The 15,072-nt window shown below is 40.5% G+C and overlaps 1 long non-coding RNA gene across 1 annotated transcript; it reads right to left on the minus strand.

The window, feature by feature from the left end:
* Positions 1-12,131: 12,131 nt before the first annotated feature.
* LOC118831746 lies at positions 12,132-13,227 on the minus strand. The gene is made up of 2 exons (XR_005009151.1): positions 13,125-13,227; positions 12,132-12,563 (listed from the first exon to the last, which is right to left on the minus strand). It is a non-coding gene; the product is annotated as an uncharacterized LOC118831746 (long non-coding RNA).
* Between the last annotated feature and the right edge of the window lie 1,845 nt (positions 13,228-15,072).

Consider the following 15,072-nt stretch of genomic DNA (forward strand, 5'->3'; position numbering starts at 1 on the left):
CTGTGGATGAAGCTCGCAAATCTAGACAGTCACTTATGGACACAGCTGCAGTAGCCACAACAGGTGCTCAGGTGCTGTCCATGGTACTCAGCAGGCAGAGCAAATACTAAACATGTCTAAGAACTAGATTCCAGAGAGTTACAGCTGGAAGAGACTTTTCAAGGTAAGCTAATACATCCCATCTCCTTTAGGAATTTTCATATTTGAGTCATTCCAGAAAATTTACTGTGTGGTGGGGTTTTTTTTTGGTTGTTGTTTTTGGAGTGGGGAAGGCAAGGCAATTGGGGGTAAGTGACTTGCCCAAGGTCACACAGCTAGTAAGTGTCAAGTGTCTGAGGCTAGATTTGAACTCAGGGGTTTGACTCCAGGGCCGGTGTTGTATTCACTGCACCACCTAGCAGCCCCATATTTACTGCTTTCTATAAATGATTCCACAATCCTTCTAGGTACTGATTTCTAAATTATATCCATTTTTTCCCCATTCTTATCCTTCCCCTTCCTCCCCTCCCACTATGTTACAAGATAAAGATGTCCAGCCAGCTACTTCTCTATGACAAATCACTTAGATTTGGTGTTGAAGAACTTGGCTTAAATTCCAGTACCTGTGTAGCCTCAAGAATAGCACTTAATCTCACTGGGTCTAAGCTTACTCTTCTGTAAAATGAGGAGGGGCTGGATTAAATAAACCCTAAGATTTTTCTGGCTCTACATCCATGAATTAAAAAGATTTTGTGAATGTGGTCATTGTAAGAAAAATGGACCTATCTCAGGCAAGCCAGAGGGCAGTTTCTTGGATCACAGGGCCAAAAAGGAGCCCAGTAACCCTTGGGCAACTGATTGTATCTGCTTGGTGGGATCTAGATTGTTGTTCATGTTTATTTCTCCCATAAGAATATGTATTCACTGATCATGGATAAATTCCATGTGTTCTCCAGGAGTGAGAGCAAAGTTTTTTCCTATCTTTTGCAATTCTACGGGAAGATTTCTCTACTATGGGGGCTCTTCTTTCTGTGGTTGCACTAAGCATGAGCTTTCTAAGATTTCAGTTTATCAGAATTAGTGGAGGTTAAGTAAAGCTGTGCCTCAGCAACTGTTAGAGTTTTGGCTATGAATGGCAAAAGTTGGAAGGAAGGAGGTAGATGTCAGTGCTCACTGGGTAAGGAATTGGATTAGAAGATGTCTAAGGTCACTCCTTAATTTCTTAAGTGCCTATATGCCAGGCACTGGGAGGGTAATTAGACAAAAACAAAGCAGTACCTGCCCTTAAAGAGCTTATATTCTGGGGTGAGGGGAGCTGAAGGGGAGGGAAAACCTAAGTAGATCAGTAAACATAAAATACATATAAAGTAATTTCAATGGGGCACTACAAATCGAGAGGATCAGAACAAGACATGTTTAGGAAGTTATAGCTGAACTGACCTCGGAATTATACAAGGCAGAGGTAAAGAGGGAGGGAGTGCATTCTAAGCATAGCGGTAGCTGATGCAAAGGCAGAGAGCCTGCAGGGGTTCTATTTTGTATCCCTAGGGCTTAAAGACAATGTAAGTGCATAATAAATGCTTCATTCATTCATTCATTCACTCATTTCCACCTCTACATCTATGGTTTTACAAATAGTATGTATCAGAACATATTTATGAGACTACTAATAACTACACAGCAAGGCAACAGTCTAAGTATTTTACATGCAAGTGACAGGTTTCAGCTTGATAAAGCAAAAACTTCTGCTGGACCAATTTGTTTCAGGACTTATTTTACATCTGGTCAGTAGGAGAGAGAAAGGAGATTTCATGTGAACAGAAAGATGATTGATTGGCTCTCATGCAAATGTACACTCTTCTTGAAAACTCTAGTTAATGCAGATTTGTATTGTAAAGGGATTTGAAATTCTCCAGTGCTCTTTCTTCCTTCATCCTCCCCCACACTCCTTCCTCATTCCCTGAATCTGAATGCCAAAAATAACTGTCTAAAAATACTGCACATTGTACTGGCAAAATTTGTGGGAGAAGGGATCACAGTATCCCTGTTTCCCCTCACCCCTGCCATTTGAAAAAGATTATTTTGAGATATTGCTTTTATTCTATTAGTAGGAAATATATATGTGTGTGTGTGTGTATATGTATGTATGTATACACACACACACATACATACATATATATGCTTATGTAGACCTTGGGCAACTGTCTCTTCTCTCCCTTGCCTCATATTCCTTTGCTGATATGGCATTTTATCTGCTTGTAACAAAAATATTTCATCTTTCCTCCCTACCTGACTTGTTCTTTGAGAACCAATACTTTACCACTTCAAGGAGTTGTAATTGTCTCCTTATAGTTACTTCCTACTCAAATACCAATTTCTCTCTCTCTCTCTCTCTCTCTCTCTCTCTCTCTCTCTCTCTCTCTCTCTCTCCCTCCCTCCCTCCCTCCCTCCCTCCCTCCCTCCTCTCTCTCTCTCTCTCTCTCTCTCTCTCTCTTATTTTTCCTCAATTACATGTAAAAAAAATTTTAACATTCATTTTTTAAAAATCTGAGTTCCAAATTCCCTATCTTTTGCCCTTTTCCCTGCCTTTAAGAGGCAAGTGATTTTATGTAGATTACAGGTGTGCAGTAATACAAAATATATTTCCACACTAGCCATGTTGCAAAAGAAAACACAGACAAAAAAAATCAAGAAAAATAAAATTTTTAAAGTATGCTTTGATCTGCATTCCAATTCCATCAGTTCTTTCTTTGGAGGGGGATGGCATTTTTCATCATGAGTCCTTTGAAATTGTCTTATATCATTGTGTTGCTGAAAATACCTTAGTCATTCAAAGTAGATCATTGTACGATATTGCTGTTACTGTGTACAATGGTCTCCTTGTTCTGCTCACTTCATCTTGCATTAATAGATATGTGTTCCCCTGTTTTCCTGAAAACATCCTGCTCATTCTTATAACGCAATAGTATTCCATCATAATGATATACCACAACTTGTTCAGCTATTCTCCAATTGATGGACATTTCAATTTCCAATTCTTTGCCAGCACAAAAAATTATTGTCATACTCTTTTTGGGGTGGCAAGGAATTGGCAATCGAGGGGATACCCATCAATTGGGGAATGGCTGAACAAGTTGTGGTATAGGAATGTAATGAAATACTATTGTGTTATAAGAAATGATGAGCAGGCAGATTTCAGAAAAACCTGGAAAGACTTACATGATCTGATGCTGAGTGAAATGAGCAGAACCAGGAGAATATTGTATACAGTAATAGTAACATTGTTCAATAACCAACTATGATAGTCTCAGCAATACAACGATCCAAGACAATTCCAAAATACCCATGATGTAAAATGCTATCCACATCCCGAGAAAGAACTATACAATCTGGATGCATATCAAAACACACTATTTTCATTTTTTTTTTTGGTTTTTATTTCTTGGGGTTTTTCCCTTTTGTTCTGATTCTTCTATCACCACATGACTAATGTGGAAATATGTTTAACATGATTGTACATGATTAGCCTATATTGCTGTCTTGGTGAGGGGGGAGGGGAAGGAGAGAGGGAGAAAAATTTGAAACTCAAAATCTTATAAAAATGAATGTTGAAAACTATCTTTACATGGAATTGGAAAAAATACTGTAAGTGGGGAAAACTGCTGCTATAAATAGCTTTGTACATATAGGTCCTTTTGGAGGTTTTTAAAATCTCTTTCAGATACAGACCTAGTAGTGGGTATTGCTGGGGCAAAGGGTATGAACAGTTTTATAGCCCTTTGGGAATAATTCACAACTTGACTGACGGTATATTAGTGTTCCCCATTTTTCCACATCCTCTCCAACAGTTGTCATTTTCCTTTGCTGTCATAGTAGCCAATCTGACAGGTGTGAAGTGGTTCCTCAGAGTTGTTTTAATTTGCATTTCTCTAATCAATAGTGATTTAGAGCATTTTTTCATATCACTACTGCTTTGATTTCTTCTTCCCCAAAACTGCCTGTTCATCTGCTTTGACCAGTATTGGTTTTGTGCAAAAACTTTTTACTTTAACACAAACAAAATTATGGGGCAGATAGGTGGCACAATGGATACAATACTGGCCTTGGAGTCAGGAAGATCTGAGTTCAAATGTGACCTTGGGCAAGTCACTTAACGCTATGTGCCTCAGTTTCCTCATCTGTAAAATGAGCTGGAGAAGGAAATGGCAAACCACTCCAGCAATTTTGCCTAGAAACCCCAGAAGCCATGATGAAGAGTAAGACACAACTGAAAATGACTAAACAACAATAATCAAAATTATCCATTTTACCTCCCATAATGCTATCTCTTGTTTGGTCATAAATTCTTCTCTTAACCATAGATCTGACTGTTAAAATATTTCATGCTCCCCCAATTTGTTTATGATATTACCTTTCATTGACCTTATTGAGATATCTAGCCTATCCCCATTACAGATAATGTTTGCTGATCATTTTAGATAAATACTACTTATCATTTTAAGGAAAGCTCCATTTATTCTTCTCCTTTCTAGTGTTTTTCATAGGAATTGGTGCGGTATTTTGTTGAAAGCTTTTTCTGCACCTATTGAGATAATCACATGATTTTTGTTGTTATTACTGATCTACTAACTTATGCTAATAATATTCCTAATATCAAATCAGCCCTGCATTCAATCTTTGTGATATATTCCTGTAATCTCTTTGATGGTATTTGTAATAACAATTTAGATTTGAAAATCTTTCCCACCCATTAATAGGTCCATGTGACCTGCTTATGTCACAGAAAGCCTATGTCATGTCATGGGAGGAGCTTACTGAGAGGAAAAGGAAAGTGTGCCACACGAAATGCAGTGATAGAAATTTAGAACTGAGGGAGGGAGCAGATGTGCTGTGCGGTGCTGTAATTGTTGGTGACAAGGCCCCAGCAGGGGACAGAAAGGTTGTGGGATGGCTTGGCTCCCTGCTGTGATGTCACGTTTTAGATTCCTTTGCTGTTATTATAAAATGGACTTACTGGTTGTGGAATTTATTTGCTGCTTGGATGGATTGGACTTATTGTTCTTGTTCCTGATTCTCTGGTGTCTGAATAAACTGTTTACTTCTTCTACCTTCTATGTGGAGAGTCTCTTATATTTTGTGATACAGAATCACATAGGCATATTGACAATTACCTATATTGTGATTATTGCCTTGCTAATACAGTATTTCATTTAAAATTTTTGCATCAATATTCATTAGAGAATTTAGTATACAGTTTTCTTTCTCTATTTTCACTTTTCCTGATTTAGGTATCAGTGCTATATTCGTGTCTTCACCTATTTTTCCAGATAGTTTTTATAGTATTGGAATTAATTTTTAAAAATTTTTAGTAGAATACACTTATGAGTCCATCTGGTCCTGGTGATTTTTTCTTAGGGAGTTGATTTATGGCTTGTTGAATTTCTTTTCCTAAAATAGGGTTATTTATGTATTCTATTTCCTCTTCTGTTAATCTGAGCAATTTATATTTTTGAAAATATTCATCCATTTCACTTAGATTGGTTGGCATATAATTAGGCAAATAGTTCCCAATAACTATTTTAATTTCATCTCCATGAATGATGAATTCATCCTTTTCAATTTTTACTCTGGTGATTTAATGTTCTTTTTTTTAATCAAATTAACCAATAGTTTATATATTTTATTGGGCTTTTTTTTTCATAAAACCAGTTCTTAGTTTTATTAGTTCAGTGGTTTAATCACTTTCAATTTTCTTAATCTCTCCTTTGATTTTAAGGATTTCAATTTGGTGCTTAATTGTGGATTTTTAATTTGTTCTCTTTTTTTAAATTTTTTTTTTAGTTGAATGCCCACTCTATTGATCTGCTCTTTCTCTGTTTTATTGATGGAAGCAGTTAGAGATATAAATTTTCCCCTAAGTAATATTTTGGCTGCATCTCATAAATTTTGGTATGTTGTCTCATTGTTGTCATTCTCTCTAGTGAAATTATTGTTACTATGATTTGTTCTTTGACCCACTCATTTTTTAGGATTATTTCATTTCCAATTAATTTTTAATCTGCTACCATGACCTTTGTTGCATTATGGTCTAAAAAGGATGTATTTAAAATTTCTGCTTTTCATTTGGTTGTTAAGTTTTTATGCACTAATACACAGTCAATTTTTGTGAAGGTGCCATGTACAGATGAAAAAAGGGTGCATTACTTTCTATTCCCATTCAATTTTCTCCAGAGGTCTGCCATATCTAACTTGCCTAAAATTCTTCATATCCTTAACTTCTTTCTTGTTTATTATATGGTTAGATTTATATAATTCTAAGAGGGGAAAGTTGAGGTCCCTCATTAGTTTTACTATTTCCTCTTGTAACTCATTTAACTTTTCCTTTAAGAATGTGGGTGCTATGCCACGTGGTGCATGTTTAGTATTGGTATTACTTCATTGTCTATGGTACTGTTTAGCAAAATGTGGTTTCCCTGCTTATTTTTTTAAATCAGTACTATTCTTGCTTTTGCTCTGAAATCTATTAGATTTTGTTCTAGCTCCTTATTTTTACTGTCTGTTTCAAGTGCATTTCTTGTAAACAACACATTGTTGGATTTTGATTTTTAATCTATTCTGTTATCCACTTCCATTTTATGGATAAGTTCAACCCATTCACATTCAGTTATAATTACTAACTGCATATTTTCCTCCATCCTATTTTCCCTTTCTTTATCCCTTTCTTGCTCCCTTTTTATGGTCCCTTCTCAAATCTTTTTTGCTTCTGACCACTGCCTCCCTTAATCTACCCTCCCTTTTATCAGCCCCCACCCTCCTCTTATTCCCTTCCCCTCCTATTTCCCTGTTCAGTAAGATATTTCTGTACACTACTGAGTTTATGTTATTCCTTCTTTGAGTCAATTCCAATTAATAGGTTTTGAGCATTGCCCACCACCCCCATCTTCACCTCCAATATAAAAGTTCCTCTTTTAGTGCGTTTTCAGTGAGATAAATTTCCCTCATTCTACCCCTCCTTCCCCCTTCTCCCAATGCATCCATCTTTTTCACCCTTCATTTTTTTTTATCATGCTATTATAGTCAACTCACACTCATGCCCTCTGTCTATATATACACTCTTTCTAAATGCCCTAATAATGACAAAGTTCTTAGGAGTTTCAGTTCTCCTCTTCCCACATAGGAATGTAAACAGTTTAACCCTATTTCTCTTGCTTACCTTTTCATGCTTCTTGAGTCTTGTATTTGAAAGTCAAATTTCCTATTTAGCTCTGGTCTTTTCATCAAGAATGCTTGAAAGTCTTCTATTTCATTAAATATCCATTTTTTCACCTGATGGATTAGACGCAGTTTTGCTAAGTAGGCTGTTCTTGGTTGTGATTCTAGCTCCTTTGCCTTCCAGAGTATCATTCCAAGCCCTCCACTCCTTTAACATGGAAGATACTAAACCTTATGTGATCCTCACTGTGGCTCCACAGTATTTGAATGGTTTTTTTCCTGGCTGCTTGAAGCACTTTTTTTTCTTTGACCTGGGAATGTTGGAATTTAACTATAATATTCCTGGGAGTTTTTGTTTTGGGATGTCTTTTAGGAGGCGAATGGTGGATGTTTTCTATTTCTATTTTACCTTCTGGATCTAAGATATTGGAGCAGTTTTCCTTTATAATTTCTTAAAGTATGATATCTAGGCTATTTTTTATCATGGCTTTCAGGTAGTTCAGTAATTCTTAAATTATTTCTACTTCTATGCCCAAAGGGCCATAAAACTGTGTATACCCTTTGAGCCAGCAATACCACTGCTAGGTTTATATCCCAAAGACATCCAAAAAAGGGAAAAGGACCTATTTGTACAAAAATATTTATAGCAGCTTTTTGTGGTGGCCAAGAATTGGAAATCAAAGGGTGGCCCATCAACTGGGAAATAGCTAAACAAGCTGTGGTATACAATTGTAATAGAAATGGAATATTGTGCTGTAAGAAATGACAATGCAGGATGATTTCAGAAAAACCTGGACTTATATGAACTGATGCATAGTGAACAGAACCAGGATGTTGTACTCAGTAATATTGCTCACTGGAGAACTGTGAATGCTTTAAGTTTTTCTCAGCAATACAATTATCCAAGACAATGCCAAAGGGCTAATGATGAAGCATACTATCCACCCCAGAGGAAGAACTGATTTTGTTTGAATATGGATGGAAGCATGTTATTTTTCACTGTCATTTTTTTCTTTTATTCCAGTCTTCTTATACAAAATAATATGGAAATGTTTTACATAATTTCACATATACAACCTTTACCTGTTTGCTTACTGTATCAGGAAGGGAGACAGGGATAGAATTTGGAACTCTAAACTTTAAATAACAATATTAAAAATTATCTCTCCTTGATCTATTTCCAGGTCAGTTGTTTTTTCCAATGAGATAGTTCACATTTTCTATTTTTTTCATTTGTTTTACTTTGTTTTATTGTTTCTTGATGTCTCATAGAGTCATTAGCTTCCACTTGCCCAATTCTAATTTTTAAGGAATTATTTTCTTCAATGAGCTTTTGTACCTCTTTGTCCATTTGGCCAAATCTACTTTTTAAGGAGTTTTTTTTTTTTTCAGTGAATGCTTGTACTTCTTTTTCTATTTGGCCAGTTCTGATTTTTAAAGAGTTCTTCTCTTCACTGGATTTTTGTGCTTCCTTTACCATTTGGGCAATTCTATTTTTCCAGGTATTAATCTTCAATATTTTTTTGTGTGTGCCTATTTTACCAAGCTTTTGAGTTTCTCCATAATCTTCTTGCATCACTCTCATTACTTTTCCCATTTTTTCCCTCAATCTCTTTTATTTTATCTTTAAAACCACTTTTGAACTTTTGCAGGAATTGCGTTTGTGTCCATTTCACATTTTTCTTTGAGGCTTTGCTTGTAGGGTTTTGACAGTATTCTTCTGAGTTTGTGTCTTGATCTTTCCTGTCACCATAATAACTTGTCATGGTTAGGTTCTTTTTTGTTGTGTGCTCATTTACTCCATTTTGTTGTTTGCTCATTTCAAAAGCCTATTTCTAGGCTTTTGTATTTATGTTAAAGTTGGTCTGTTCTTGGAGTGGAGGAGGTACTGTTCCAAGTTTCAGGTTTTTCAAGCTGCTATTTTCAGAGCAGGGTCTGGGTGGGGTCTAAAAGTTTTCAGTGTTTCCAAGATGTTATGATCTAAGCAGAGGTGTGGTCACTGCCCTCCTGGCCCCGTGTTCTGGTCTCTAGCCAGGAAGAGACCTTGTTCCTCTGTAGCCACAATTCCTGGCACTCTTGTTGGTCCAGGAACTGTGACCAGGTCACCTGCTCCCCCACAGCTGTAAGTGCTAGTGCTTTCTTCACCCTGGGATACAACCTGGAAGCGTGTACACGTAATGCAACAGGGTCCTGAATCCAGCACCAGTAAAGAGTCCCCTGTAATCTTTTTCTGATCAGTTGTCCGGCCCACTTACCATCTGTGTGCTCAAAGCTTCCAAAGCAGTTGCTACCTCTCATGCAGCCACATTCAAAGCTTGCTGCTGACATTGCTAGAGTATGCCCTGTGCTGTGCTCTAAGCTTACCTACTACCCGGTTTGACAGACTTTTTTTCTGCCAATGTCCTACATTGTCTTGGGCTGGAAAATTGTTTCTCCTCAACCTTTTGTTGGTTTTGCCACTCCAGCATTCAATTTGAGGCACTACAGTTGTCTAGAAGGGAACTTGGGAGAGTTTAGGTGACTTCCTGCCTCTACTCTGCCATCTTAGGTCTGTCCCAAAATGAAAAGACTGAACTAATGATTCCCAAGGTTATTAACAACTCCAACACCCATGACTTACTCTTCTATAAGACAGAGTCAGGAAGACCAGAGTTCAAATCCACTCTTCATCATTTAGTAGTTGTGTGACCCTAGGCAAGTCACTTAACCTCTGTCTGCCTCTATTATTTCCATCTGTAAAATGGAATAATAGCATCTACTTCCTATGGCTGTTGTGAGGCTAACATGAAGTATTTGTAACGAGCTTTGTAAACTTTAAAGCACTATGTAAACGTTAGCTATTATTATTGTGACATCAGAGATACACTCCTGTGTTTGTAAAGGAAGTGAGGGCTATATGTAAGATTTTGCAGGAATTAATAAGATTTGTCAACCTCCTCCCCACTCTACCCCATCACAGGTATAAGTGTCTATCAGTCTTTGCTTAAGGTCTATACTGTCTGAAGGCATCAGTGTAACAACTGAAGATTCTGCAATTGAGGACTAAGAAAATATCCCCATTGGCTCCTTTCATTCCTCAATTTATTAAATATTAATAATTCAATTAATTCAATCAATGAAAGGAAGGACAAAATAACTTGTCATGTAAAAATACCAATTTCATTCTCTTTATCTTCAAAAAAGCAAGTTACCATAGGGGTCAGAACTTTAAATTAGCATAAAAAAGTGGTCTGTATAAAAGTGACCTATTCAAGAATGAATAAATTATAGGAAGGCTGAGATTTGCAAGTTTTCCACTAGCCCTTAAAGGCTGGTTGTCCTTTCCATCCACAGATAGGACTTTAGGAATGGATTATATTTCATTTCACCAAGATTCAAATCATGATGAGAGTAGTTCTCCAGCTGCTCTTTTCCCCAGGATAGCTGAAGTCCCTTTGGCACTGCTATATCCCCACAGAGGACATGGGTATCTCACTGGACAAGCAGACACAGACAGGCAGGGGGTAAAGGCCAGAGGCCTTGCCCTGAGAGGTAGAGCTTTATCTGGAAGTGTACTATTCCTCTGGCTGAGGGCTGTGGTGCAGCATGGCACTTAAAGGGCAGGCAAGAAGACTAAGGCACAGGTATCCCACCTCCTCTGATCAAGGAGAGGGGCCAGGGCTGGGGCTGGGGCTGGGCTTCCAAGTGAAACCCTGGTATGTTGTCTTTGCCTGGTTCTCATTTTCTGTCTTAGCAAGGTTTCCTCCATACTAGCTCTCCCTGGAAAAACCCACAAGCAGAACTGAATTTCTAGCATGGACAAGGGCACTTCTCATTGTTCTGAGTCCTTAATGCTGAGGGTGGGGTCTCCTTGTTGCTCCTTCTCTAAGGAATGCAGCTCCCCATTACTTTCCTGCAATGGGTGGAAACATACAACCTATGAAACCTTCCTTTTCCCTCCTCCCCACCCTCCTCAGAAACCCTGGTGGTGCACAGCTGCAACTACCCTGGATTTCCAGGCCAAGAGATTGGCAGAGAAGGTGCCCACTCATCCACTGCTTCTATAAAAGTAAACTCTTTTTCAACCAGACTTGTGATTTCATCTACATAGGGAATTCACAGTAAGAAGATGCCCTCCACCAATGTAGATCAGCATCTTGCCTGGGGCACTAAGAGATTAAATGCCCTGCCCAGAGGGACAGAGCCAGTAAGTATCAGAGGCCAGACTTGAAACTAGGTCATGCTGACATGAAAGCCAGCTCTGTCCACTACACAATAGCTACCTCTACAAGCCAATCCACTTTCTAGGTGTGGGGTGCAGATTTATATTCCCAGCTACCAGGAAGGCTGAGGCTGACAGAGCTCTGGAGCTTCAGAGTTCTAAGCCAATGGAGTGCCCACTCTAAGTTTGGCATTACTATGGTGACCCTCTGAGGCTAGGGGGCCCTCACATTGCTTATGGAGAGTTGAACCAGTCTCAAGTTGAAAATGGAGAGAGACAAAGCTCCTGTGACAATGGGAGTGGGCCCAGGTCTCTGAGTAACTCCAGCCTTGGCAAGATATGGAGACCCAATCTTAAAAAGTAAATAAAAGCCAACCTACTTTGTGAAGTAGGGGTGTTCTTCATTCCTTTTAGGTACCACAGATAGTGCAAGACACTTGCCAACTGCGAAATATTCCCCTATCCCCAAAGAAAAGTTAAGAAGCATGGGGAGAACAGCTTTCCCTCCATCATTACCCTCCCCCTCCAACTCTCTAAAGAAAGCTGTACCTTGGGAGAGGATGTCCTGTACAGTGGAGGTGAGGTTGCTGTTGCCAGTCTTGGGGTCACAGGGACATGAGCTCTCACATGTGCAAGCATACTGGCAACCTGGACTGTACTAACCTAAGGGACACACTGAAGAGAGGGAGGAGGAGAGTAAAGATCACAGCACAGAGAACCACCTTTCTTCACATCAGTATCCCAAGCTGCTCCCTTTATTCTCCAAGTCAGTAAACAACAAGGCTAAGAGAAACACTCCAGGGTTCTACTACTGCTAAATAGAGAGGAGGGTGGAGAGTGAATCCTAGGCAGAAATGAATGTAGTTAGGTGTCACCACATTCCCTTTTCATTTCTTTAAACCAATTTTTAGCAGTCTCTCAGAAGGTTTAAGTAAGAGGCCATGTGGTGCTGTCACCATTGTATCTTTTGGAGTTTCCTTATTCTCTTCTTTGAGGTTCTAGGCAATTCTCCTTTCTTCAAGAGGTTTGAGGCTGCAGTCCTTCCTCAGCACAGATATCTCCTTGGAAGGCAGGTACAAGTCCCATGAATAGGATCACAAGCAGCTCCATTCTAGCACTGGCACTTCTGAGTACCATTTGGCACAGCAGGATCTCCTGCCTGCTTACCTATCTGATGGGTAAAAAACAGCACAAGAGCTATGGTCTTGGCTATTAATGAGGTTAAGGACGGACAAATCCTGATCCCCCTCCACCTCCCCCCCCCCTCCTCCCCAAGCCTCCCCTCCCCGACCTCTGAGATGGAGGTCGGCAAAACTCCTAGGTGACCAGACTCCCAGCACTCCCGGGATCCTGCTTATCCCCTGTTGTACGGAACGGAAGCAGCCGCTCCTCTCTGTCCTGTCGCACCGCTGTCCGAGTTGACATCACATTCACAAACTTGTCAAATGAACTTGCATGGGAGGTATCCTTACGTTCAACTACGGGGACAGGCTAGTATTAGCCTAAAGCTTCCGGACCGGGGGAGGTCACAGGAGGAGCCTGAGGTGGCGGGAAGCCCGCGGACAAAGCCTCCTCGGAGAAGAGAGGACACCCGAGGCAGGGGTGGGAGGGGACCGAGCTCGAGAGAAGCCGGCAGACGCGGAAGCGGGGCCGAAGCCCCCGGGTTCATTTGTCCCCAAGGGGTAAATCAAGACCCCGGCACCGCCCTTTCCCCCGGGGTAACGGCACTCACCCGGAACTCAGCCCAAGACTCGGGGGCGCCGCCAGGAGCCAGCCCAGCAGCGCCAGGAGGGAGGGGAGCTGACGACCTAAGGAGGCCGCCATGCTGGACTGTGGCCATCGGTCACATGAGGAGAGCCCACGTGACATCACCTCCCGGCCCGGCGTCTCGTAGACTACCTCAGGTGTGGAGGGGTGGAGCCGGGCCTCGGGCTCGCCCCGCCTTCCTCTCGTAGATCTCGCGAGATGTCAGTCAGTAAATGGGATTTGGCAAGTTTGCGCGTGGGTGACGTGTCTACAAGGCTCCCAGTCCGTCGGTCAGCAAGCGTTTTTACGTAGGGTTAAAAGCACTGGGAGACAAGAGGAAAAAGCCCCAAACAGTCCGTGTCCTCGAGGAGCTCACGTTGTACCCGGGGAGACAAGAGAGACGTAAATCAGCGCATGCGAGAGAAAGGCAGAGGCGGTGAAAGCTCCGCGTAAATGCCCGTGTCACCCAAAGGACGGGCGGGGCCTGCGGGGTCATCTCCGGAGAGCTCAGCCGCCACTGGAGTCCGGCCCCAAGTGTGCAGTCACCGCCTTCCCCGCCGCTCTTACCCGCCTCATCACTTCTGCCAACCTCATGCCAGCCAAACCAGCCGTTCCCAAAAGAGCCGACAGGCCCGACCACCTGTGGCCTCCCGGCTTTGGCCTAAGCCTTTGCGCGCTCCCCCCAGCCCCCCACGTGCCTGAGCCACGTTCCTTGAGCTGCGCAGCGTTTCAGATTCCTTCTCTTCTTCCGAGGCTCAACCCAGGGGTCATTTCCTCCGTAAAGTTTTGTTGACCTGAGCCCTACGATCCCTCGCAACCGCAGTTTTATTCCCCTCCCCCCAAGTTGAAGTGTCAGCCGTCTGTGGGACGCATTCGTGGAGAACGATTACACACACACACACACCCCTTTTGTATTTTTATCCTAAATTGACAGTCTTTTAGGACAATTATAATACCCAGAATAGGTATTATAATTGTCCTAAAAGACTGTCAATTTAGGATAAGAATTTTGGAGGCTGGTGTGTAGTTTAATGGTTGCCAATTTTTTTTAAAGAAAGTTGTCTTTGCTCCACTGAAGAGAGATCTTGGTTCTTGTTTTGTTTTTCCCAGGTACATACTGGTTTGATGCCTGGAAGCTCACCAAATCTTTTGACTCCAATAAGTACTTAGAGCTTTGTTGAAAGTACTCACTGCCCACTTTTTATTAGCTTGTTGTTTCAGTAATAGTCTTCTCATGTGATTTTTAAAGGTAGAAGACAATGGTTTGGGTTAGGCATGGGTTCTGGGACTTTTGGACAAAGATGGAAACAAGTGACTTATTTGGAGAAAGAAGACTTACTTTAACATCAGAATTAAAGATCACAAAGACCTCTAGTTTTTAATACCACTATCATCTGCCATTCCTCAAACTTATATCATAGGATCATAGATCTTGAGCTAGAAGGGGTATTGGAAGTCATTCAGTCCAACCCCTTCATTTTAGGATGAAGAAACTAGGGCTTTGGAGGTCAAATGACAGGTCATGGTGAGTAGTAAACATCAGAGGTGAGATTTGAACCCCAGTCTTCCAACCTCAGAGCTAGCACCCTTTCTACTGAAGAAAACCTGCTTTGCCTCCTACTTTCTTACTGAATGAAGGCTAATATCACAGAGATGGGAAGTGCTTGTTAAGTAATCACATTTACAGATTTCAAAGGTGAGGGCCTTACTATCTCATCCTTAATATCAAATTTCAGAACAGTGGAGAGAAAATACAATTTTAGGTTACTTTTTATCTTAGGACATTATAAATCAAAACTGGTGACAGTCCATATTTATCATATTAAATTTCTTTTTAATTCACTTTCATGTTAGGATTGAAGTTCTTCTGGCATATTTATAGTTTCCAAACCACAGATTTAGTTATGATTCAACTTTGTTTAGAACAACTTGTG

The sequence above is a fragment of the Trichosurus vulpecula genome, chromosome 9 (genome assembly GCF_011100635.1).
Source record: "Trichosurus vulpecula isolate mTriVul1 chromosome 9, mTriVul1.pri, whole genome shotgun sequence".
In the NCBI taxonomy this organism is placed as follows: domain Eukaryota; kingdom Metazoa; phylum Chordata; class Mammalia; order Diprotodontia; family Phalangeridae; genus Trichosurus; species Trichosurus vulpecula.